We start from the raw sequence: 25,414 nt of genomic DNA on the forward strand, positions 1-25,414 counted from the left end.
TCCAAGTACTAACCGGGCCCGACGTTGCTTAACTTCGGTGATCGGACGAGAACCGGTGCTTTCAACGTGGTATGGCCGTAGACAACAACTGATGTAAAATAGAGGTATACGTATGTAATTTTCAGGAAGTCAACATGCAGCATTCGTTTTTGTTTTCTGTGTAGTGAGACGGACAGGTAAAATGGCGTTCGGTGGGGCCAGACACACGTTCGTGAATTTTAGCGCGGGGGTGGGGTGTGTTGGGGCGGGGTCTTAGTCTGCACTAAGGTTCGATATTGCCATTATCTTACAATGACAAATGACGTCAGGCAATTGTTTGACGCTTCGAAACGAAGTTTTGTCTCCGCAGCTTAAACACTTATTTAAGAATCGCTGTGCACTGGTTCCACAGGTCTCGTTAAAAGGTGATTGTAATTATGACTAGCCTAAAAAAAAATAAAAAAAATAATCGATATTCAAAAGTAAATTAAAAAAAATAAAAATTCTTAATAGAAAAAAAAAAAATGTCTACAGCACCCGGTGTTCCCAAGCGGTCACCCATCCAAGTACTAACCGGGCCCGACGTTGCTTAACTTCGGTGATCGGACGAGAACCGGTGCTTTCAACGTGGTATGGCCGTATTCAACAATTGATTCAAAAAATAGGTATACGTATATAAAGCAATAAGGAAGCACACACAGCACCATTTTTTGTTTTCTCTGACCTCTCGCGACAGGTAAAATGGCGTTCGGTGGGGCCAGACACACGTTCATGAATTTTTATAAACATTCAAAAAATGTGTTAAAAAATAGGGTTTTATCTGCACTCAAAGGTTCGATATAAACACATTATCTTACAATGACTAAACAGGTTTCAGGCAATTGTTTGACGCTTCGAAACGAAGTTTTGTCTCCGCAGCTTAAACTCTTATTTAAGAATTCATTGCACTGGTTCCACAGGTCTCGTTAAAAGGTGATTGTAATTATGACTAGCCTAAAAAATAAAAAAATAAAATCGATATTCAAAAGTAAATTAAAAATTGTCTCGGTTCTTAATAGAAAAAAAAAAAAATGTCTACAGCACCCGGTGTTCCCAAGCGGTCACCCATCCAAGTACTAACCGGGCCCGACGTTGCTTAACTTCGGTGATCGGACGAGAACCTCCTTTTTTTTTTTTAGCTTGGTATGGCCAAATTCAACAATTCACATCCAATAGGGATCGAAATATACTATTTCAAGCAATCAACACGCAGCATTTCTTCATCAGAACTGTGTTCACTGACACTACTCTGACGTTATTCGCGCCATCAGAATCACATTCTGACTTTTCGTCCATTACAATATGTGTTGAGAATGTCTTAGTCTTGTTAAACATTCACCATTATTTTACAATTCACAAAACTGTTTTATAGGCCATTTGTTTACAAAAATTCGCACACGTCTGTTTGGACAAAACTTCAGCATGTGAATCAGATTTTAGTTCCAGCATACTTTTGTTTGACCACTTGTTCTCTCGTTCAGTGTCAATTCCTTTTCTTTTTCGAAAAAACCTCCTTCTTCAAAAGTATCAAACTGTATTTTCTGTTAGAATAACATCGAAAAAAATGTCTACGTTTTCCGGTGTTCACCCAACATAACGTGTTCCATCCAAGTACTAACCGGGCCCGACGTTGCTTAACTTCGGTGATCGGACGAGAACCGGTGCTTTCAACGTGGTATGGCCGTAGACAACATACTGATGTAAAATAGAGGTATACGTATGTAATTTTCAGGAAGTCAACATGCAGCATTCGTTTTTGTTTTCTGTGTAGTGAGACGGACAGGTAAAATGGCGTTCGGTGGGGCCAGACACACGTTCAGCAATTTTAGCGCGGGGGTGGGGTGTGTTGGGGCGGGGTCTTAGTCTGCACTAAGGTTCTATTGCCATTATCTTACAATGACAAATGACGTCAGGCAATTGTTTGACGCTTCGAAACGAAGTTTTGTCTCCGCAGCTTAAACACTTATTTAAGAATCGCTGTGCACTGGTTCCACAGGTCTCGTTAAAAGGTGATTGTAATTATGACTAGCCTAAAAATAAAAAAAATAAAAACAAATAAAATCGATATTCAAAAGTAAATTAAAAAAAAAAAAAAATTCTTAATAGAAAAAAAAAAAATGTCTACAGCACCCGGTGTTCCCAAGCGGTCACCCATCCAAGTACTAACCGGGCCCGACGTTGCTTAACTTCGGTGATCGGACGAGAACCGGTTTTTTTTTTTTTATCTTTTTATTTACAAATTCAACAATTCACATTCAATAAATAAAATATATATTAAAGCAATAAATACGCACACACAAGAACCATTCACTGAACTACTCTGACCTCTCGCGCTCATTCATACTGATTTTATCCATTAATATATATATTATCATCATTTCTTATAAACATTCAAAAAATAAATTAAAAAATAGTAATTTCATTCTGCTCAAACGTCTGTTTTATTGCCATTATCTTAAAATTCTAACAGGTTTTCAGGCAATTGTTTGGATCAGTGTCAATTCCTTTTCTTTTTCTTTCCTCGGCTAACCTCCTGATAATCGCTTCATTAGGTCGATCGACCATTCTCCTCCTTCTGTATTTGATTGTTTTTAGAGACTGGTGTAAAAGTGTTCTCCAATTGATCTATGTTCGTGCGTGGTAAAAAAAAACCCATTGTCTAATAAAAAAAAAAAAACATCTACAGCACCTGTTTTTAACAGGCGAATCACCCACTCGCTTCACACTAGTATTGTCCGATTTCTTTCCTTAACTACGGTCTTTGGACGAGAACCGGTGCTTTCAACGTGGTATGGCCGTAGACAACAACTGATGTAAAATAGAGGTATACGTATATAATTTTCAGGAAGTCAACATGCAGCATTCGTTTTTGTTTTCTGTTTTGGACGGACAGGTAAAATGGCGTTCGGTGGGGCCAGACACACGTTCATGAATTTTAGCGCGGGGGTGGGGTGTGTTGGGGCGGGGTCTTAGTCTGCACTAAGGTTCGATATTGCCATTATCTTACAATGACAAATGACGTCAGGCAATTGTTTGACGCTTCGAAACGAAGTTTTGTCTCCGCAGCTTAAACACTTATTTAAGAATCGCTGTGCACTGGTTCCACAGGTCTCGTTAAAAGGTGATTGTAATTATGACTAGCCTAAAAAAATAAAAAAAAATAAAATCGATATTCAAAAGTAAATTAAAAAAAAAAAAAAATTCTTAATAGAAAGAAAAAAAAATGTCTACAGCACCCGGTGTTCCCAAGCGGTCACCCATCCAAGTACTAACCGGGCCCGACGTTGCTTAACTTCGGTGATCGGACGAGAACCGGTGCTTTCAACGTGGTATGGCCGTAGACAACAACTGATGTAAAATAGAGGTATACGTATATAATTTTCAGGAAGTCATAAGGCAGCATTCGTTTTTGTTTTCTGTTTTGGACGGACAGGTAAAATGGCGTTCGGTGGGGCCAGACACACGTTCATGAATTTTAGCGCGGGGGTGGGGTGTGTTGGGGCGGGGTCTTAGTCTGCACTAAGGTTCGATATTGCCATTATCTTACAATGACAAATGACGTCAGGCAATTGTTTGACGCTTCGAAACGAAGTTTTGTCTCCGCAGCTTAAACACTTATTTAAGAATCGCTGTGCACTGGTTCCACAGGTCTCGTTAAAAGGTGATTGTAATTATGACTAGCCTAAAAAAATAAAAAAAATAAAATCGATATTCAAAAGTAAAAAAAAAAAAAAAAATTCTTAATCCAAAAAAAAAAAATGTCTACAATACCCGGTGTTCCCAAGCGGTCACCCATCCAAGTACTAACCGGGCCCGACGTTGCTTAACTTCGGTGATCGGACGAGAACCGGTGCTTTCAACGTGGTATGGCCGTAGACAACAACTGATGTAAAATAGAGGTATACGTATATAATTTTCAGGAAGTCAACATGCAGCATTCGTTTTTGTTTTCTGTTTTGGACGGACAGGTAAAATGGCGTTCGGTGGGGCCAGACACACGTTCATGAATTTTAGCGCGGGGGTGGGGTGTGTTGGGGCGGGGTCTTAGTCTGCACTAAGGTTCGATATTGCCATTATCTTACAATGACAAATGACGTCAGGCAATTGTTTGACGCTTCGAAACGAAGTTTTGTCTCCGCAGCTTAAACACTTATTTAAGAATCGCTGTGCACTGGTTCCACAGGTCTCGTTAAAAGGTGATTGTAATTATGACTAGCCTAAAAAAATAAAAAAAATAAAATCGATATTCAAAAGTAAATTAAAAAAAAAAAAAATTCTTAATAGAAAAAAAAAAAAATGTCTACAGCACCCGGTGTTCCCAAGCGGTCACCCATCCAAGTACTAACCGGGCCCGACGTTGCTTAACTTCGGTGATCGGACGAGAACCGGTTTTTTTTTTTTATCTTTTTATTTACAAATTCAACAATTCACATTCAATAAATAAAATATATATTAAAGCAATAAACACGCACACACAAGAACCATTCACTGAACTACTCTGACCTCTCGCGCTCATTCATACTGATTTCATCCATTAATATATATATTATCATGATTTCTTATAAACATTCAAAAAAATAAATTAAAAAATAGTAATTTCATTCACTTCTCAAACGTCTGTTTTATAAACACCAGCAATTAAAGTTCTAAACAGGTTTTAAATTTTTTCCATTTGGATCAGTGTCAATTCCTTTTCTTTTTCTTTCCTCGGCTAACCTCCTGATAAACGCTTCATTAGGTCGATCGACCATTCTCCTCCTTCTGTATTTTCTGTTTTGAGAGTCATGGTGTTCAGTGTTCTCCAATTGATCTATGTCCGTGCGTGGTAAGCGGTCACCCATTGTCTCGGTTCTTTCATTCCCAACATCTGAGCTTCTGTTTTTAACAGGTGAATCAGTCACTCGCTTCACACTAGTATTGTCCGATTTCTTTCCTTCTTCTGTCTTTGTTCCTCTAACCTCCTCATTGTCTTTAGCTGGCTTGGCATGCTTCACTGACGGGGCTCATGCTTAGGGATCGAAATTACTTTTTCAATTACCTCATCGTCCATATTTTCTTCATCAGAACTGTGTTCCTCTCCATTACTTGTATATTCCACATCAGAATCACATTCCTCTCTACTTCTACCGTCCTTACAACTACACTGAGAATGTCTCTTGTTACACTCACCACACTTTAACTTTTCACAAAACTGTTTTATATGGCCAGTTTGTTTACAAAAATTGCACACAATATCTGGACAAAACTTCATGACATGTGAATCAGATAAACAGTTCCAGCATACTTTTGTTTGACCACTGTGTATTACCCGAAAAAACATGGGTCCTTCTGCAGTATCAAACTTCACAGAATATGGCATCGATTTGACGTTTTCCGGAAATTTCACCCTTACATAACGTGTTCCATCAAAAATGGGAAGTCCAGCATGTTTCCGCCTTTTAATGTCAGATATTACCGCAATCTTGTATTCATTTAGTTTCTTGACAATGTCATCATCAGTTACATATGATGGTAAATGCATAAAAGACACCACCACTGTGTCAGAAAACAACATGCTACAGTTAAAATCATGTCCATTGAACGAAAAACCATCGACTACCAACCTCGCATTTTCTTCACAATCAAAAGTCACATCCAGAATGTTAGCATATTTGGGAACAATCGCCAAAACTGTATTCTCGCCAGTAATATCTTCCAAAGCTTTGTAAATGTCATCAATCTTGTGTTTTAGATTATCCAAAACATCAATAGAAACTGTGCATTCCTTCCTGTACCTCGCACCCAAAATGGGCCTCTTCTCTCCACCGTTGACCGAAGTCGACATCACAAAAGTCAGATTTTTTTAAAAACTAAAAAAACCCTGACAATACACAACTTTCCTATCAAAAAAAGATCAAGTCTCTCGCATTTCAGTAAAAAACAAAACACACATCTCCAAACAATAAAAACCGAAAAATACCAAGAGCACTCTGAAACACGTCTTATCACAACAAATACACAACCGGAAGTCCACGAGAACCGGTGCTTTCAACGTGGTATGGCCGTAGACAACAACTGATGTAAAATAGAGGTATACGTATATAATTTTCAGGAAGTCAACATGCAGCATTCGTTTTTGTTTTCTGTTTTGGACGGACAGGTAAAATGGCGTTCGGTGGGGCCAGACACACGTTCATGAATTTTAGCGCGGGGGTGGGGTGTGTTGGGGCGGGGTCTTAGTCTGCACTAAGGTTCGATATTGCCATTATCTTACAATGACAAATGACGTCAGGCAATTGTTTGACGCTTCGAAACGAAGTTTTGTCTCCGCAGCTTAAACACTTATTTAAGAATCGCTGTGCACTGGTTCCACAGGTCTCGTTAAAAGGTGATTGTAATTATGACTAGCCTAAAAAAAAAAAAAAAAAAAATCGATATTCAAAAGTAAATTAAAAAAAAAAAAAATTCTTAATAGAAAAAAAAAAAATGTCTACAGCACCCGGTGTTCCCAAGCGGTCACCCATCCAAGTACTAACCGGGCCCGACGTTGCTTAACTTCGGTGATCGGACGAGAACCGGTGCTTTCAACGTGGTATGGCCGTAGACAACAACTGATGTAAAATAGAGGTATACGTATATAATTTTCAGGAAGTCAACATGCAGCATTCGTTTTTGTTTTCTGTTTTGGACGGACAGGTAAAATGGCGTTCGGTGGGGCCAGACACACGTTCATGAATTTTAGCGCGGGGGTGGGGTGTGTTGGGGCGGGGTCTTAGTCTGCACTAAGGTTCGATATTGCCATTATCTTACAATGACAAATGACGTCAGGCAATTGTTTGACGCTTCGAAACGAAGTTTTGTCTCCGCAGCTTAAACACTTATTTAAGAATCGCTGTGCACTGGTTCCACAGGTCTCGTTAAAAGGTGATTGTAATTATGACTAGCCTAAAAAAATAAAAAAAATAAAATCGATATTCAAAAGTAAATTAAAAAAAAAAAAAATTCTTAATAGAAAAAAAAAAAATGTCTACAGCACCCGGTGTTCCCAAGCGGTCACCCATCCAAGTACTAACCGGGCCCGACGTTGCTTAACTTCGGTGATCGGACGAGAACCGGTGCTTTCAACGTGGTATGGCCGTAGACAACAACTGATGTAAAATAGAGGTATACGTATATAATTTTCAGGAAGTCAACATGCAGCATTCGTTTTTGTTTTCTGTGTTTGGACGGACAGGTAAAATGGCGTTCGGTGGGGCCAGACACACGTTCATGAATTTTAGCGCGGGGGTGGGGTGTGTTGGGGCGGGGTCTTAGTCTGCACTAAGGTTCGATATTGCCATTATCTTACAATGACAAATGACGTCAGGCAATTGTTTGACGCTTCGAAACGAAGTTTTGTCTCCGCAGCTTAAACACTTATTTAAGAATCGCTGTGCACTGGTTCCACAGGTCTCGTTAAAAGGTGATTGTAATTATGACTAGCCTAAAAAAAAAAAAAAAAAAAAATCGATATTCAAAAGTAAATTAAAAAAAAAAAAAATTCTTAATAGAAAAAAAAAAAATGTCTACAGCACCCGGTGTTCCCAAGCGGTCACCCATCCAAGTACTAACCGGGCCCGACGTTGCTTAACTTCGGTGATCGGACGAGAACCGGTGCTTTCAACGTGGTATGGCCGTAGACAACAACTGATGTAAAATAGAGGTATACGTATATAATTTTCAGGAAGTCAACATGCAGCATTCGTTTTTGTTTTCTGTTTTGGACGGACAGGTAAAATGGCGTTCGGTGGGGCCAGACACACGTTCATGAATTTTAGCGCGGGGGTGGGGTGTGTTGGGGCGGGGTCTTAGTCTGCACTAAGGTTCGATATTGCCATTATCTTACAATGACAAATGACGTCAGGCAATTGTTTGACGCTTCGAAACGAAGTTTTGTCTCCGCAGCTTAAACACTTATTTAAGAATCGCTGTGCACTGGTTCCACAGGTCTCGTTAAAAGGTGATTGTAATTATGACTAGCCTAAAAAAATAAAAAAAATAAAATCGATATTCAAAAGTAAATTAAAAAAAAAAAAAATTCTTAATAGAAAAAAAAAAAAATGTCTACAGCACCCGGTGTTCCCAAGCGGTCACCCATCCAAGTACTAACCGGGCCCGACGTTGCTTAACTTCGGTGATCGGACGAGAACCGGTGCTTTCAACGTGGTATGGCCGTAGATTTACAAATGATCAAAATAGAGGTATAAATAAATATATTTTCAAGAAGTCAACATGCAGCATTCACAAGAACCATTCACTGAACTACAGGTGAAATCTCGTTCGGTCATTCAGACACACGTTCATCCATTTTAGCGCGGGGGTGGGGTGTGTTATCATGGGGTCTTAGTCTGCACTAAGGTTCGATATTTAAATTATCTTACAATGACAAATGACGTCAGGCAATTGTTTCTTCGAAACGTCTGTTTTATAAACACCAGCAATAAAAGTTTTAAATCGGTTTTAAATTTTTCCACAGGTTTGGATCAGGTGATTGTAATTATGACTAGCCTAAAAATATTTCGATTTTCAAAAGTAAATAAAAAAAAAAAAACCTCCTGATAAAAAAAAAAAAAAGGTCTACAGCACCCATTCCCAAGCTCACCCTTCAAGTACTAACTGGCCCGACGTTGCTTCATCGGTGATCACGAGAACCTCCAATTGACGTGGTATGTCCGTAGCAACTGATGTAAAAAGAGGTATACGTATTGTCTCAGGAAGTTTCATTCCCATTCATTTTTGTTTTCTGTGTTGAGACGGACAGGTAAAATGGCGTTCGGTGGGGCCTTCACACGTTAGTATTTTAGCCGATGGGGTGTGTTTCTTCTGTCTTTGTTCCTCTAACCTCCTCATTGTCTTAGTGGCTTGCATGCTTAACGGGGCTCCTTTAGGGATCGAAATTACCAATTACCTCATCGTCCACAATGAACAAATCCATTACTTGTCAGAATCACAATCTGTCCTTACAACTACACTGAGAATGTCTCTTGTTACAGCTCACCACACTTTAACTTTTCACAAAACTGTTTTATATGGCCGTTTGTACACTGGTTCCACAGGTCTCGTTAAAACTTGATTGTAATTATGACTATCAGATAAACATTCCAGCATACTTTTGATATTCCACTGTGTATTTAAAAAAAAACATATTCTTTCTGAAAAAAAAAAAATGTCTACAGCACCCGGTGTCGATTTGCGGTTTTCCATCCAAGTTCTAACCGGGCCCGACGTTGCTTAACTTCGGTGATGGGACGAGAACCGGTGTTTCAACGTGGTATGGCCGTAGACAACAACTGTATGTAAAATAGAGGTATACAATGTCATTTTCAGGAAGTCAACATGCAGCATAAAAGACACCACCACTGTGTCAGTGAGACGGACAGTTAAAATGGCGTCGGTTGGCCAGACAAACGTTCGACTTTTAGCGCGGGCATGGGGTGTGTTGGGGCGGGGTCTTAGTCTGCACTAAGGTTCGCATATTTGCCATTATCTTACAAAACTGTATTGACGTCAGGCAATTGTTTGACGCTTCGAAACGAAGTTTTGTTTCCGCAGCTTAAACACAATTATTTAAGAATCGCTGTGCACTGGTTCCACAGGTCTCGTTAAAAGGTGATTGTAATTATGACTAGCCTAAAAATATAAAAACAATAAAATCGATATTCAAAAGTAAATTTAAAAAAAAAAATATTCTTAATAGAAAAAAAAAAAATGTCTACAGCACCCGGTGTTCCCAAGCGGTCACCCATCCAAGTACTAACCGGGCCCGACGTTGCTTAACTTCGGTGATCGGACGAGAACCGGTGCTTTCAACGTGGTATGGCCGTAGACAACAACTGATGTAAAATAGAGGTATACGTATGTAATTTTCAGGAAGTCAACATGCAGCATTCGTTTTTGTTTTCTGTGTAGTGAGACGGACAGGTAAAATGGCGTTCGGTGGGGCCAGACACACGTTCGTGAATTTTAGCGCGGGGGTGGGGTGTGTTGGGGCGGGGTCTTAGTCTGCACTAAGGTTCGATATTGCCATTATCTTACAATGACAAATGACGTCAGGCAATTGTTTGACGCTTCGAAACGAAGTTTTGTCTCCGCAGCTTAAACACTTATTTAAGAATCGCTGTGCACTGGTTCCACAGGTCTCGTTAAAAGGTGATTGTAATTATGACTAGCCTAAAAATATAAAAACAATAAAATCGATATTCAAAAGTAAATTTAAAAAAAAAAATATTCTTAATAGAAAAAAAAAAAATGTCTACAGCACCCGGTGTTCCCAAGCGGTCACCCATCCAAGTACTAACCGGGCCCGACGTTGCTTAACTTCGGTGATCGGACGAGAACCGGTGCTTTCAACGTGGTATGGCCGTAGACAACAACTGATGTAAAATAGAGGTATACGTATGTAATTTTCAGGAAGTCAACATGCAGCATTCGTTTTTGTTTTCTGTGTAGTGAGACGGACAGGTAAAATGGCGTTCGGTGGGGCCAGACACACGTTCGTTAATTTTAGCGCGGGGGTGGGGTGTGTTGGGGCGGGGTCTTAGTCTGCACTAAGGTTCGATATTGCCATTATCTTACAATGACAAATGACGTCAGGCAATTGTTTGACGCTTCGAAACGAAGTTTTGTCTCCGCAGCTTAAACACTTATTTAAGAATCGCTGTGCACTGGTTCCACAGGTCTCGTTAAAAGGTGATTGTAATTATGACTAGCCTAAAAATATAAAAACAATAAAATCGATATTCAAAAGTAAATTTAAAAAAAAAAATATTCTTAATAGAAAAAAAAAAAATGTCTACAGCACCCGGTGTTCCCAAGCGGTCACCCATCCAAGTACTAACCGGGCCCGACGTTGCTTAACTTCGGTGATCGGACGAGAACCGTTTTTTTTTTTTCTTGAAAGTGTTTATTCACAATATAGACATATTTACATAACAATGCATTTTACAAATAAATAAAAACAACCTTTATACATATCAATATTATATGCATGATTAAAAGAAAACATCTTACAAACATAAAACCCCACCAACAAACAGAATCCCCCCCCCCCCCCCCCCCCCAAAAAAAAAAAAAAAAAAAAAAAAAAAAAAAAAACCCACATAAAATGCAATTGTATAATAGGTCTTTAAAAACATAAATATCACCAAGTAATAACAATATCATTAGTCCTCGAAATTGTAACATACTTATTTGTTGAAATATATTTCTTAATAAATAGATGTTGTTTATTTGATAAACACATATGTATATAAAGAGTGTTTAACATGTTTTGAAATATTCTATCAAATAAAGTTGTACAATCTAATAAAACATCTTTCATGCTATAAATATTTCTGCGTTTATAAATTGTCATTCTTACAGCAGAAAACAATAAATGAAGAAATTTATTGTATGAACCACTCTCATTAAAACCAAATAATATCCAAGATCTCAATTTATCACCACTGAAACCTTTGTCTTTAAAGAAACCAGATATTATGTTAGTTATATTTTGTAAGAACGAAATTAAGCCAGGACAGTCCAAAAACCAATGCTCAATATTTTCAGTTAAAAAGCCACATATCAAACACAAATGTGAATCAATTTTTCCTATTTTAAATAATTTATCCGCAGGCCATAAAATATTATGAGCCAAACGAAAATCAAGATCAATACTAATATTGATTTTATGATTAGAATTAATATTTGACCACAGTATGTCTTCTTCACTATTATATCCTAAATTATCCCAATATGTTAGTGATACTGGCGTCTTAAAACATTTATCAATTAACATGGTATAACATAATTTGGAAGTAAACGTAATAGGTGAAACTATATTACTTCCATTACTAATTGATAAAAATTGTTCATAAGATACATTCGCTAAATCAAAATACTCAACATCTATTATATGTTTCCATTCTTGCGGTAACGCTAATAAAATACTATTATACATATCAACAATAATATTTTCTCTAATTTCAGGTAAAATATCATGAATCATCTCAATAATTGCATTACAAGGTAAAAATCCTGTGGAATAACAATAAACTATATCAAAAACTGTACATATGCCGGATTTAATGAATATATCATTTTTGAGTAATTTACCATTGGAACGTATGAAATCATTATTAAACAATGGTTGCATAAGTATATGTTCTACGATAGTTGGTTGTATTCTATTATTGTCACTTATGCTATTAAAAGCTAATAACAATTCAGCATAAACAGGAGGCATTGTATCTAAGTCTCGTTTGGTATGTTTTATGAGAAACACACTGTGTCTCAGTTGCATACTATTATACTGCAAAAGAAAATAATTAAGAAAATCTTTCCATATAGACTTACATTGTGGATCTAAAAACTTTTTAAGCCATTTTAATCTGAAAGCTTGACATTTTAAATCAATGCAAGGGAAATTAAGTCCTCCTTGATTAATTCGTCCAATTATAGTAGCGTATTTTATCTGTGATGGTTTCTTATCCCATAAAAAATCTAAAATTAAATTGTTCAACCTTTTTTTTCGCCCAATTTGGAATTACTTGTAAATTTAAAACATACCATACTCTTGAAACTAAAAGTGTATTAATAACTACAGATTTACCGTGTAACGTTAAATTACGCATTTTCCACAAATTCAATATATTTTGTATTTTATCTAATTTCTCTTGCCAGTTATAAATATCACACATGTCTCTGTTCGGTCCCAGAAACACGCCTAGCACGCGCACTGCGTCATGCTTAACCTGAACGGGAATATCGGCAAGAAACTCCAGATCAGGTTGACCTACATTCACTAACAATAGCTCTGACTTTTCAATGTTAACCTTTGCTCCAGAGCATGCACAGTATCGGGAAATTGATTTGAAAGTATTTATAACCGACTGCTGATTCTGCAACGTCAAGTTTACATCATCAGCGTGTTGATAAATCAACGAGGTAATATCAGTATTTTTAATTGTAATTCCCTGAATATTAGAATGTTTCAACAAAATATTTAAAGGTTCACTAACAATGACATATAAAATCGAAGATAAGGGACATCCCTGCCTTACGGAACGTTCTATTTTAAAGAAGGGGGACAGATGTCCATTACATTTAATAGTACTTGAAATATCATTATACAATATTTTAATCCAATTAATAAATTTATGGCCAAAACCAAATTTTTGCAAAGTACTAAACAAGAATTCATGAGACACTCGATCAAAAGCTTTTTCTGAATCAATATTTAATAAATATAAAGGTATATTTTCGAGTTCACTGTAATATATAATGTCTCTAATAGCTGCAACATTTTCTGATATATCTCTACCAGGTACAGAACATGTTTGTTCAGGGGAGATAATTCTGTCAAGAGATAATTTAATTCTTAATGCTAAAACCCTTGCTATAATCTTGTAATCGACATTAAGTAAACTGATTGGTCTCCAGTTTTTTAAATGTCTTTTATCACCTTTATTCTTGAAAAATAATGAGATAACACCCCGCTTCATGGTTCTTGACAATTCACCCTTATTTTCAATATTTTTAATAACTTTAAAAAATAATGGACCAATGTCCTTCCAAAAATTAAGATAAAATTCAACAGTTAATCCATCTAAACCAGGAGATTTATTTCTAGACATTCCTTTTAAGGCATTATATAATTCTTTAAGAGTTAAATTATCATCACAATTATTTTTATCTTCTTCTGAAATATTATTATTAATTAAACCTAATATGTTATCTTTCTCATTTTGATCAATTTCTTCTTTCTTATACAAATTTGAATAAAATCTAACTTCTTCTTCTAAAATAGGTAAAGTTCCATTAACCATGGTTCCATCATTTAAAATTAATTCTTTAATAGTATTTTTATTTTGTTTATGTTTTTCCAAATTTAAAAAATAACTTGTATTTTTATCAGAATCTAATGCCCAGCTGGACTTTGATCTTAGAATAGCACCATGACATTTATTTTCTTCATAAATTTTAATTTTTTCTTTTAATTCATAAATTAAAGTATAATCATAATAATTATTTTTAGAGGCCAAATTATATTCTTTTTCCAATTTATTATGTAAATCCCAATAAATTTTGTTTTCCATTTGATGTTTCTTGATGGAAAAATCCCTAGCACATTTTTTAATTTTATATTTTAAAGTGTCCCACCATATCAAAATATTATTATTAATAAGAGGATCACTATTAGCCTGAACTAAAATCTCTGTAATTTTGCTATTCAAGTCTAGATCTTTGAGTAATGTATTATTAAAAATCCATACCCCAGGTCCTCTTTCTACCTCTGACATATCAATTCTAATACATACAAAACTATGATCACTAAAAGTAGTATGTTTAATATAACAAGTAACAACATTATGAATCATTATTCTACTACATAAGATATAATCTATTCTACTTTGTTTTAAATTGCCTTCAACAACTTGACTTCTGGTATAAGATCTTTTATCTGGATGCTTATATCTCCATATGTCAACTAAATTACAATTTTGACTAAATTCTCTAAATCTTTGTGAACTGTGTTTATTAAAATGCATATTTGCAAGCCTATCTAAATTATTATTCATTATTTCATTATAATCTCCTGAAATAATATTAAAATCTTCAGAACATATGTGTTGTTGAAAGCAATCAAAAAAATTAATTCTTTCTGTAACACAATTAGGTGCATATATACTAAACACATTCACCTGTTTGTCATGTAAATTCATGCAAACTTTAATACACCTTCCTGTCAGTTCATCACTTAAAACAGCCCATGATGTAACATTCAATTTATAAGACTTAGAAACCAAAATAGCTACTCCCCTAGAATGACAATCATCTGCATTATTATAATATATATCCCCATCCCACATATATTTATTGTGTTCAATAAAATTATCATCCCAGTGTGTTTCTTGTAAACAAACAACACCCACATTTAAAGTCTGCAAATAAGAAAAAACATTTAGTAACTTGTTTTTATCTCTTAAACCATTGACATTAAGTGATAGTAGAAAAAGAGACATGATAACAACTATTGAGGAGTAGCTTTTCTGGTTGAAGTCTGTGAACTCGACTGTTTAAAAAAGAAATGATTCTTTATTCACTAATCTCAACCTTTTTAATATTTCATGTTTCTTTTTTGCACTTTCTATATTTGGTTTCACTTTGATTTTATTTCTTCTTCTTCCAACTTTTGTACCACTTTTGACACTTGTTTGTGAATCAACCATATCATCATTATCATCTAGATCATCATCATTATCATCAACAATTTTTATTTTTTCCATATTACTTACATTTTCTTCACTCTGAGAAAAGCAAGTATCAACAACCTGTACATGTTTTTTGCCTGTGATATTATCTTTTTCTGTTATTTCATGGCTACAGATATTAACCTCAACTTTTTCAGTTTGTTTATCAACCTCAATGTTCACATCCAAATCATTATCAATGCTTTGTGTTCTTACTTCTTTATGACTTCCATCTAATTCCACATGTTCACACTAAGCATTTGCATGTCATCAGGAACATCTTCATCATTATGATCTGGTTCACTCCTACACACACAAGCAAACATCCACTTTCTGCAGTCCACACATCTATCTTCAATACAGTCAAACCTCATGTGACCCTTCATGTTGCATCTCTTACAGACAACATCAGGACATTCCCTGATCAAGTGATCTGGACTGTGACACAGATTACACAGCTTGACCTGGCCATCATGGATTACTCTCACATATGAAGAACCTACTGCTGACTCAAATTTTAGGGAATATGGTAGAGATTTAACTTCACCTGAGAACTTGACTCTAAAATATCTTGTTCCATCAGTTACAGTAGGTTTGTCCTTTAAAAATTTCCTGTGTATTGGAGACTGTATTTCACAGCCAAAACTCTCAATCTTCTCCACAATTTCTTTATCAGTAATATAAGATGCCATATGTAACAACGACACCACTGTTGTTTCACTAACAATAGGCTTCACCTCATAGCTATGTTTTTCCACACAAAATTTATCACCAATAATTTGCAAACAATCCTCATCCGACATGGTAATTTCATAGGAGTTATTTCCCCTTGGAATCACTGCATAACAACTATGTTCACCACATACTTTTTCAATTTCATCAACAATACTGCCAACATCAATCTTAACATTGTCTTTACCACTAATTGTAATAGTAGCTTCTTTTGTGTATTTCCTCAAATGCCTTAGCAAATTCTCATCATATCGTTTTTTCGTTTTTTTCTCACCTTTATTCACCTGAGTCCAAAGTCCAGTATCGTGATCCTCAGTAATGGCGTCCTTCTCCGCCATTATTGTCAGTATGTGACTTTGAGGCGTCTGCCTCTAAGTCACAAAAACAATTCCAACACACAGAATAACTGGTATAACACAACCAGACAATAAGTTACAACTTTACGTGGAAAATATCCGTCAACACAAATACACACACCACAAAAATCACCAAAACCGACGAGAGCTTCAAAACACGTCTTCTCCTTATCGAAACAAGGGAGACCCATCCAAGTACTAACCGGGCCCGACGTTGCTTAACTTCGGTGATCGGACGAGAACCGGTGCTTTCAACGTGGTATGGCCGTAGACAACAACTGATGTAAAATAGAGGTATACGTATGTAATTTTCAGGAAGTCAACATGCAGCATTCGTTTTTGTTTTCTGTGTAGTGAGACGGACAGGTAAAATGGCGTTCGGTGGGGCCAGACACACGTTCGTGAATTTTAGCGCGGGGGTGGGGTGTGTTGGGGCGGGGTCTTAGTCTGCACTAAGGTTCGATATTGCCATTATCTTACAATGACAAATGACGTCAGGCAATTGTTTGACGCTTCGAAACGAAGTTTTGTCTCCGCAGCTTAAACACTTATTTAAGAATCGCTGTGCACTGGTTCCACAGGTCTCGTTAAAAGGTGATTGTAATTATGACTAGCCTAAAAATATAAAAAAAATAAAATCGATATTCAAAAGTAAATTAAAAAAAAAAATATTCTTAATAGAAAAAAAAAAAATGTCTACAGCACCCGGTGTTCCCAAGCGGTCACCCATCCAAGTACTAACCGGGCCCGACGTTGCTTAACTTCGGTGATCGGACGAGAACCGGTTTTTTTTTTTTATCTTTTTATTTCTCAAACAAATTGACCCTCTTGATTCAGCTATTACACGTCTTTTAAAAACTGATATTCTATAAATTAACAATATAATGTTTAAGAAATCATATGGACAATTTTATATTCGAACATAACAACCAAATAGTAATACTATTTTTAGCTGTTGTAAAGAAAAACCTGTTTTCTGAAATATTACAATACACATTTCATGAAAGATTGATAATAAGTCATACAATTCATCACAATATAAAAACAAATGACACAAATCTTCATCATCTTTCATACAAACTGGACATTGACTGGACAAAACTTTACCATATTTATACAATTTACAATATGTAAAAATAATATGCGTTATTTTAAAATCCAAATCAATGAATTGAGGAGATTTATCACAATAATGAATGGGTTTCCAAATTGGCTTCCATGATACATTAAAACTTAAATCCTTCCATTTTATTAAATATGTAGGTAATTTGAAATTTTTAGCAATTAAAAAAGAATATATTAATTTAACAGTGAACTTACTTGAATTTATTATTTAATTATTGTAAATCAAAAATAAATCTTTTACTAAAGAAACATTTTTATTCTCTCCATTAATAACTGTTTTCCATTCACCTGGAAGTGAGTTTAAAATAACATTATAAGCAGAAGAAATATGTGCTTTAGTTACATCAGGACATTTTTCCTGAATAATTTCTACAACAGCAGAAACAGGAAAAAACCTGGTATAACTTCATAAACAATATCAGCCACAGTGACTATACCACTTTCAATAAAAGAACTAAATAATAACAATTTATCTTTATACTTAATATAAGGATTATCAAAACGTTGCTGAGATAATATTTCACCTAAATCCGTAGGAAAATGACGTTCACCTTTAGTGACCGAGTCTCATGCTGACAACACCTCAGCATAAAAAGGGGGAAAAAAGTGTTTTATTTAACGACGCACTCAACACATTTTATGTACGGTTATATGGCGCCAGACATATGGTTCAGGACCACACAGATTTTGAGAGGAAACCAGCTGTCGCCACTACATGGGCTACTCTTCCGATTGGCAGCAAGGGATCTTTTATTTGCGCTTCCCACAGGCAGGATAGCACAAACCATGGCCTTTGTTGAACCAGGTATGGATCACTGGTCGGTGCAAGTGGTTTAAACCTACCCATTGAGCCTTGCGGAGCACTCACTCAGGGTTTGGAGTCGGTATCTGGATTAAAAATTCCATGCCTCGACTGGGATCCGAAACCAGTACCTACCAGCCTGTAGACCGATGGCCTGCCACGACGCCACCGAGGCCAGTGCATAAAAATTATTAATAGCTACTAGAGAATATTCATCAAAAATTATATTGAAAATGTTATAAGATAAATTCATATTCGTATATTTTGCAAGAAATTCAGTCGTATATTTAGTCCACCCAAAATTCTGAATTTCTTTTTCTACCCATTTAGGAACATGGATAATACATATCATATACCACAATCTAGACGATAAAATAATATTCCACAGGGTAGCTTTTCTATTTAAAGTAAGCTTTCTTTTACCCCAAAGACTAACTAAAGCATTTAATTTATCTATTTTATTTTTCCAATTCAATCTTTCACATAATTTCTTATTTGGGCCTAAATATATACGAAGAATTTTAACACAATCTTTATTAATAGACACAGGAATATTAAAAGATAAATCCTTAGACGTAGCCTTGCCAATACATACAACTTTTGATTTATCAATATTGACCTTTGCATCAGTAGCAAGACAAAAAATATTCACAGTGTTAAAAATGGCCTCAACAGACTGAGTATCTCTAACTGTAATAGTAGTATCGTCAGCATGCTGAAATAATAAAGAATTAAATTCATTTGCTATTCTAATTCCATCATTACTATGTCTATTCTTAATTAAACTATTTAAAGGTTCTGCTATAATAACATAAAGCATCATAGAAATTGGACACTCTTGCCTAACGCCTCTAGTTATAGAAAAGAAAGATGTTAAATGTCCATTAAACTTTACACAACTTTTTATATCATTATAAAGTACTTTAATCCATGATATAAATTTATTTCCAAAATTAAATTTATTTAAAACTTTTACTATAAAGCTGTGTGAAACTCTATCAAAATCTTTTTCTTGGTCAATTTTAACAATAAAACCTTCATCCTTATTTAACTCAACTAAATCTATAACATCTCGCACCGACATAATATTATCTGCAATATCTCTTCCTGGAACACAAGTTTGTTCAGGGGAAATAATCGATGACATAACTTGTTTTAACTGATTAGCAAAAACTCTTGAAATAATTTTATAATCAACATTCAAAAGACTTATTGGTCTAAAAAGTTTAAAATCTGTTTTACCTCCTTTTTTCTTATAAAAAAAGACTAATTACTCCCTTTTTCATACTTCAAATGTTGCCCAAAGTTTAATATATCTTCTGTTTTTCTAGATAACCCATTGTCTGTTTTAATTTCTTTAATTGCATTTGTGACGGTACATGATCTTAATTTTGTTTTCGCCTGTGGCGATATTAATTGTTTTAGAGGGCCGTGTGCAGTTCCAATATGCAATTAAGCCCAGATGGGCACTTTGTTACGTGATACCTCTGCGCGACGGTCGTCGAGCTGTACTTTCTAATACACACCCAGCCCAGGTGCGGAGGCCATGTGGCCAGTAGTTACATAATACCTCCGCGCGACCATGGAATCTCTAGCGAACTGGCGACAGTAAGTCTGACCAGCTAAGAAAAATATGCCGGCGTGGTCGCTGTGGAAATATCTCTTGATAGGGGGTAGAACCGCGATGTGCCCCCAGGCGATATTCGGGTTTTTGATAAATAGCTAGGGTTTTAGAGATATCGGGGAGAAACATAGGAAGGCTGCAGGGGAAACGGACGTCGTCCACTGAACGAAATATATAAGGTCAGTCCGGGCGTGGTAAATATATTTTTCTGCTCTGTGTATAACCTTGATGTGATTGATGTGACTTTAAATATTTTAATACTGTAATATACCAATATTATTTAGACGGTGCTGCCGGTCATCTGACGCAGTAATCTGTAGGCTCACTGCCTAAATAATTATTAAAGCTTAGCCAGTCATCCTAGAGGACCTAGGTAAACTGTAGGTTATTGTCTTTATTGTGATAGGTACCAGTATTAATTATGTGTTACAAGGTTACTGAATGAGTAGTTAAGGGTTAATTAAAAATTAACCAGTTAGGAATAGATTTGTAATTCCTTTATTTATTAAGTTCCCCTGGCAGCGTTTCTCAATTATCACACGTTATTGAATGAGTAGTAAAGGGTTAATTAAAAATTAACCAGTTAGGAATAGAGTTGTAATTCCTTTATTAATTAAGTTCTCCTGGAAGCGTTTCTCAATTATCACACGTGTGGGTGTTGTGTCACGGTGAAGTGATTAGCATGTCGTGTAAACTAGACACCTAGAGATTAACTAATTAAGTGATCAGTTCTGGGTTGTTATTCCAGTTAAAGAGTATCCACCGTGCACATAGTGAAATGGTGATAGTTGCCCGGTGGGCAACCAGTAGCTGAAGTTTGGTTGCCCAACATCATCTCTTGGTTGCCCACATTTCATAAAACGTTTTATGAATATAATTTTGAACGGTCTTTAAAATGAAACTGAAATTTAAAATGTTTTTATTATCATTACTTATCAGTTTAGTTTTATTTATTTATTTTTTAACATTATTTATCTACAGATCATCTTCGCTTAGGCTGAAAAAAAGTTTGTTTTGTTTAACGACACCACTGGAGCACACTGATTAATTAATCATCGGCTATTGGATGTCAAACATTTAGTAATTCTGACACGTAGTCATCAGAGGAAACCCGCTACATTTTTCCTAACGCAGCAAGGGATCTTTTATATGCACTTTCCCACAGACAGGGAGGCACATACCACAACCTTTGTCAGGCTGTTGTGCACTGGTTGGAACGAGAAACAACCCAATCAGCTGAATGGATCCACAGAGGTGGTTCGATATCGCTTGGGCTGTCAGTCATAATACTCGATGAACTCAGGGCTCATTCCAAGATTAAAAATACCTGTTGCCAAAAAAATTGCCAAATGGGATTTTTATTTGCCATAATGAAATTGTTTTAGCCAAAAAAAAATTGTGTAGTACTGTATAGAGTATTTATATATGAATATGAAACTTGTATCTTTTTCAGCTAATTATGTACAAACTGGAATACATCTCAATAACAAAATTATCCCCGATCAAAATCAAAGACAGCAATGGGGGTAGGGGCAGTTAATATATTACTTTGATTTTTCAGTGGGTGAGGGGAGATATGCAGTTGGAAGCCAATGCCCTCTGCAAACACTCAAAATTCTAAGGCATTCATAAAAATCTGAGAGCCAGTACTCTTCTTTTTCTTTTTAAACAGTGCTCATTATTTCTGAAATAGCAATCTTTATTTTGGTTTGAACTGCTTTTAATTGTATTTTGAAATAACCCATCTATTCCACACCCCAACAATTTCGTAATTTGCGCTATTTTGTTTATTTCCGCGTCGTGTTAAATGCTTGTTATTGATTTCAGCTTGTAAAATACGTAACCTAAGAATGCTGACTTCACGTTATGACAACTATCCATTTACGTCAAAAGGTTTTTGATTAAAAAGATAATGAATTCAAATTTTACGGTCTTTTTAAAATCTAGCTAACTTTTGAGATGTCACCTCACAGTCAACAAATTTATATAATATTTTATCTAACAAATATCATGATTATTGTAAACTAATTGTATTCAGTGTACGTTTAACCGCAATTTGTATAAATACTGCATGTTCCTTTCCCGCGATCGCGAAATGCATTGAGTGCGAAATTAACAAAGACAACGGAAATAAACAAACGAAACAGCTATTAAGTATTCATTAATGCGAACAACTATTTGGTGGTGGGGTTTTTTTCTCACAAATTTACATCAAGATTTACTTGCGTTTAATCGTAATGTCTTTTGACACGTGCAAGTCTCGGCTGACTGTCAAGCGTGACCTATATATGCACACTGAGAACAGCCAACGAACGTTTTCCAAACGTTCGCGAACTATGCGATTGGTTTCCGACGTGGTTTTTTGCTCGGTCTACCTGAACTTTGGCTCAAAGACTTTACAGAGTTAAAATAACACGCTACAGATTTTTCAGACTTTTGTTGCATACATGTTGCCGTTAAAATTAATAACTGATTATTAAAATAAGCAAACATCGTTATGCTGAATTTTTGATGACACCGCTTATCGTTACCAGTCGCGAGATCCCTGTTAATATTTGGTATTATTATTATATGTTATGTGTCGGATAGATTATGTAACCTATTGTTCACATCGGAAGATAGAAAATGGCTTAGCCAATTTTTTTTGCTCAGAACTGGATGCTTGTTGGTGTAATTTGTGGCCTTTCACATGTCTTGTGCCCTTTGCTAATAGCCACCATTCTGAAACGTATCTGTCTGCATTGAACTCGTCAAAATCATGCACGGTGGACGCTGAGTGGATGGCAGCGTTAGGGTGGATATTTATATTGTCAGTCAAGTTATCAGTTTCGATACTTTTCAGTTGCCCGTGACTGTCCGAGTGTCGGGAAGTTTTATTTTTCATTTTACTTGTTTTATGATTTTCTTAAGAATGGTTGCCCGCAACATATTTTGGTTGTCCCAAGCGCGCGGACAACCGATTTGTGCACCCTGCAACCAGCGCATCAATTATTATTGGTTGCTGTATCATTGGTTATGGTTGCAATATCATAATTGTTAATAACAGAATGTAAAGCATTGCTAGATTTCAAACAAAATTGTTTATTATGTACACCCATAGTATCTAAAGAAGGATCCAAAATTTCATTAAAGTCACCCGCAAGAATATTATTTTTACCCTTTATAAAACTAGCCAATTGTTCAAAGAAAACAATTCTTTCATCCGTTTTATTTGGTGCAAACACATTAATAAAATTGTAATCAACATCTTCAATATTAGCATTAATATTTAAAACCCTACCTTTATTATCAGAGCTATCAAAAGTAAATGTATATGGACAATCTTTTGATATTAATATTGCCACACCCTTTCTATTATTATTAGGACAATTATTATAAAATATTTTACCATCCCATAAATGTTTATAAAACTCAATAAAATTATCATCCCAAAACGTTTCCTGTAAAAAAAAGTAATATAACTATGCTTACTTTCGATAGCTGCAAAAACTGCATTCTTTTTGTCAATATCCCTCAGTCCATTCACATTTAAAGATACTAATAGCAGCATTAAGTACATATCCATCTTTATTTTTTATTTTTACTTTTAACCTCATTCTTCTTTCCATCATTCACTCTTCTTTCATTCACAGTACACCCATCCATCTTTCTTTCATCCGACACTCTCCTCTCTCGCTTTTCCTTTCTTCCCTCAACAATGCTCCACACCGTCTCATCAGCTGGTCTTTTCACAAGTCTTGATCTTCGCGTCACTCTCTTTGTTTCACTCAGTTCATTTTCACCGTCTTTACAGTCAGTCACTTTCGAATCCTCCTCATCTGTATATAAAACCTCGTCATATATATATATATATATATATATATATATATATATATATATATATATATATATATATATATATTCTTTATTCCTCATGTAGAGAGTTCGAACAGTACAGATTATCATACATACATAATAAATAAAAGGCAATGCACAATGATTAATGGATAATACATAGAACTTGATACAAAATACATAATAGGTAATATATACAGTGGCATGGGAATAAACGCATGGTGAGAAAATTACATGAAAAAGGTTATTGGTTGATCAGAATCACGCTCATATAAATTCACTCGCCACCCTGCCACTCTCTCTCTCTCTCTCTCTCACACACACACACACACACACCGCTATAAAGATCTGCACATTTGCACAAGAACAGACAGTCATGACTGTCTACAATATATTGGTCTTCATATTGTTAACGTAATATATTTGCGTTATTTTATAAATGAAGTGTATGACAGTTTCACTATATATCATAGATGATTCATCATCAATATTTATTGGAGGTTTACAGGACAGGAGTTTTGTAATAAAAATATCATCGGGGCAGTTATGTAATTCTACACTGAGGTCAATGGGACAGATATCAAGAAGCCTTGTCCAGAATGTATCTTTGGTTGTTGTTAAGTATGAACAACTAGTCATGACGTGTGTAAAAAGATCAGAATAATTGCTAGTACATAACGTACAAATACCGTGTACTGAGTTTGGCCTCCATGTAGCACATATATTTATCAACTGGTTTGCTTGCTCCTTTAGTGATGGATTTGACCGTGCAACTGACCAAGCTCTATGCACTTCGAGATTGGCATGAATTTTTAGAAAATGTGTTGTATCGGGGTTTAAAGAAATTCGTAACTGCCGGTTAGTTTCCTCAAATTCTAAAACATGTTTTCTTACAATTATATTCCAAATATGCTTACTAGGGAATACTGATGTTAGAAAAAAATCGTTGAGGTGATGCAGTAGATTATATTTACGAAGAATTGTGTATATATCCGCTGCAAAGCCAATATTTGAACGAACACACTGATTTTTAAAACTTAGTAGTCGAGTGATTGCTATTTTGTAAGCCAGAGTCCACACGGGGCATCGCAAAAGATGTCCTAAATAGTATAATTTGTTTCTATCTATATGTCCTTCAAGGAATATACTGCCAAGAAGTCCAAGACAAAAATCGGTTCGTGTTCTTTTAGGAAGACCCTGGATAATCTTTATTACAAATCTATATGCTCTTTCTAACGCCAATAGTTCATTTGTATTTAAATTATTCCATAATTCACTACCGTACAAGGCTTTTGATAGGCACAGCGAATGAACTAGTTTGACGCTAGTTACAGGATTAATTCCACGGCAGTGACAACCAGCCTGAACTAGAGACATGGCGGTGGATTTTATAGTTTTGCAAGTCTCGAGTGTTCTGTCCCAATTATTTAAAGATCTTGGTAATTTAATGCCAACATGTTTTATGGTTGTTGAACATGGCAGTTCCTTTCCATACAAAATAAGTTTTGTATCCGGATCTTTACAGAAGTCAACAACTTGTGTTTTAGAAGCAGAGAATGTAAAACGCCATTTAGCGCTATATTGCTCACATATTGAAATCATATTTTGCATGTCACTTGGAGTAGGAGAAATAATAGAGATGTCATCTGTTTCAGTTGGGTAAGAAACTCTAGTA

The 25,414-nt window shown here is 35.6% G+C and overlaps 9 non-coding genes and 3 pseudogenes across 9 annotated transcripts; all 12 read right to left on the minus strand.

Annotated features, from left to right (window-relative positions):
- Positions 1–504: 504 nt before the first annotated feature.
- LOC121376593 lies at positions 505–623 on the minus strand. Its single transcript, XR_005958486.1, has one exon. It is a non-coding gene; the product is annotated as a 5S ribosomal RNA (ribosomal RNA).
- Positions 624–1,050: 427 nt separating this feature from the next.
- On the minus strand, positions 1,051–1,175 carry LOC121376606 (annotated as a pseudogene).
- Positions 1,176–1,583: 408 nt separating this feature from the next.
- LOC121376603 lies at positions 1,584–1,707 on the minus strand (annotated as a pseudogene).
- A 1,535-nt stretch (positions 1,708–3,242) lies between these two features.
- Positions 3,243–3,361, minus strand: LOC121376599. Its single transcript, XR_005958492.1, has one exon. It is a non-coding gene; the product is annotated as a 5S ribosomal RNA (ribosomal RNA).
- Positions 3,362–3,777: 416 nt separating this feature from the next.
- On the minus strand, positions 3,778–3,896 carry LOC121376592. Its single transcript, XR_005958485.1, has one exon. It is a non-coding gene; the product is annotated as a 5S ribosomal RNA (ribosomal RNA).
- A 2,588-nt stretch (positions 3,897–6,484) lies between these two features.
- On the minus strand, positions 6,485–6,603 carry LOC121376607. Its single transcript, XR_005958495.1, has one exon. It is a non-coding gene; the product is annotated as a 5S ribosomal RNA (ribosomal RNA).
- A 418-nt stretch (positions 6,604–7,021) lies between these two features.
- On the minus strand, positions 7,022–7,140 carry LOC121376612. The gene has a single exon (XR_005958501.1). It is a non-coding gene; the product is annotated as a 5S ribosomal RNA (ribosomal RNA).
- A 419-nt stretch (positions 7,141–7,559) lies between these two features.
- LOC121376624 lies at positions 7,560–7,678 on the minus strand. Its single transcript, XR_005958511.1, has one exon. It is a non-coding gene; the product is annotated as a 5S ribosomal RNA (ribosomal RNA).
- Positions 7,679–8,097: 419 nt separating this feature from the next.
- Positions 8,098–8,216, minus strand: LOC121376591. The gene has a single exon (XR_005958484.1). It is a non-coding gene; the product is annotated as a 5S ribosomal RNA (ribosomal RNA).
- A 987-nt stretch (positions 8,217–9,203) lies between these two features.
- LOC121376604 lies at positions 9,204–9,321 on the minus strand (annotated as a pseudogene).
- Positions 9,322–9,745: 424 nt separating this feature from the next.
- On the minus strand, positions 9,746–9,864 carry LOC121376575. The gene has a single exon (XR_005958475.1). It is a non-coding gene; the product is annotated as a 5S ribosomal RNA (ribosomal RNA).
- A 421-nt stretch (positions 9,865–10,285) lies between these two features.
- LOC121376586 lies at positions 10,286–10,404 on the minus strand. Its single transcript, XR_005958480.1, has one exon. It is a non-coding gene; the product is annotated as a 5S ribosomal RNA (ribosomal RNA).
- Between the last annotated feature and the right edge of the window lie 15,010 nt (positions 10,405–25,414).

The sequence above is a fragment of the Gigantopelta aegis genome, chromosome 6 (genome assembly GCF_016097555.1).
Source record: "Gigantopelta aegis isolate Gae_Host chromosome 6, Gae_host_genome, whole genome shotgun sequence".
NCBI classification, from domain to species: domain Eukaryota; kingdom Metazoa; phylum Mollusca; class Gastropoda; order Neomphalida; family Peltospiridae; genus Gigantopelta; species Gigantopelta aegis.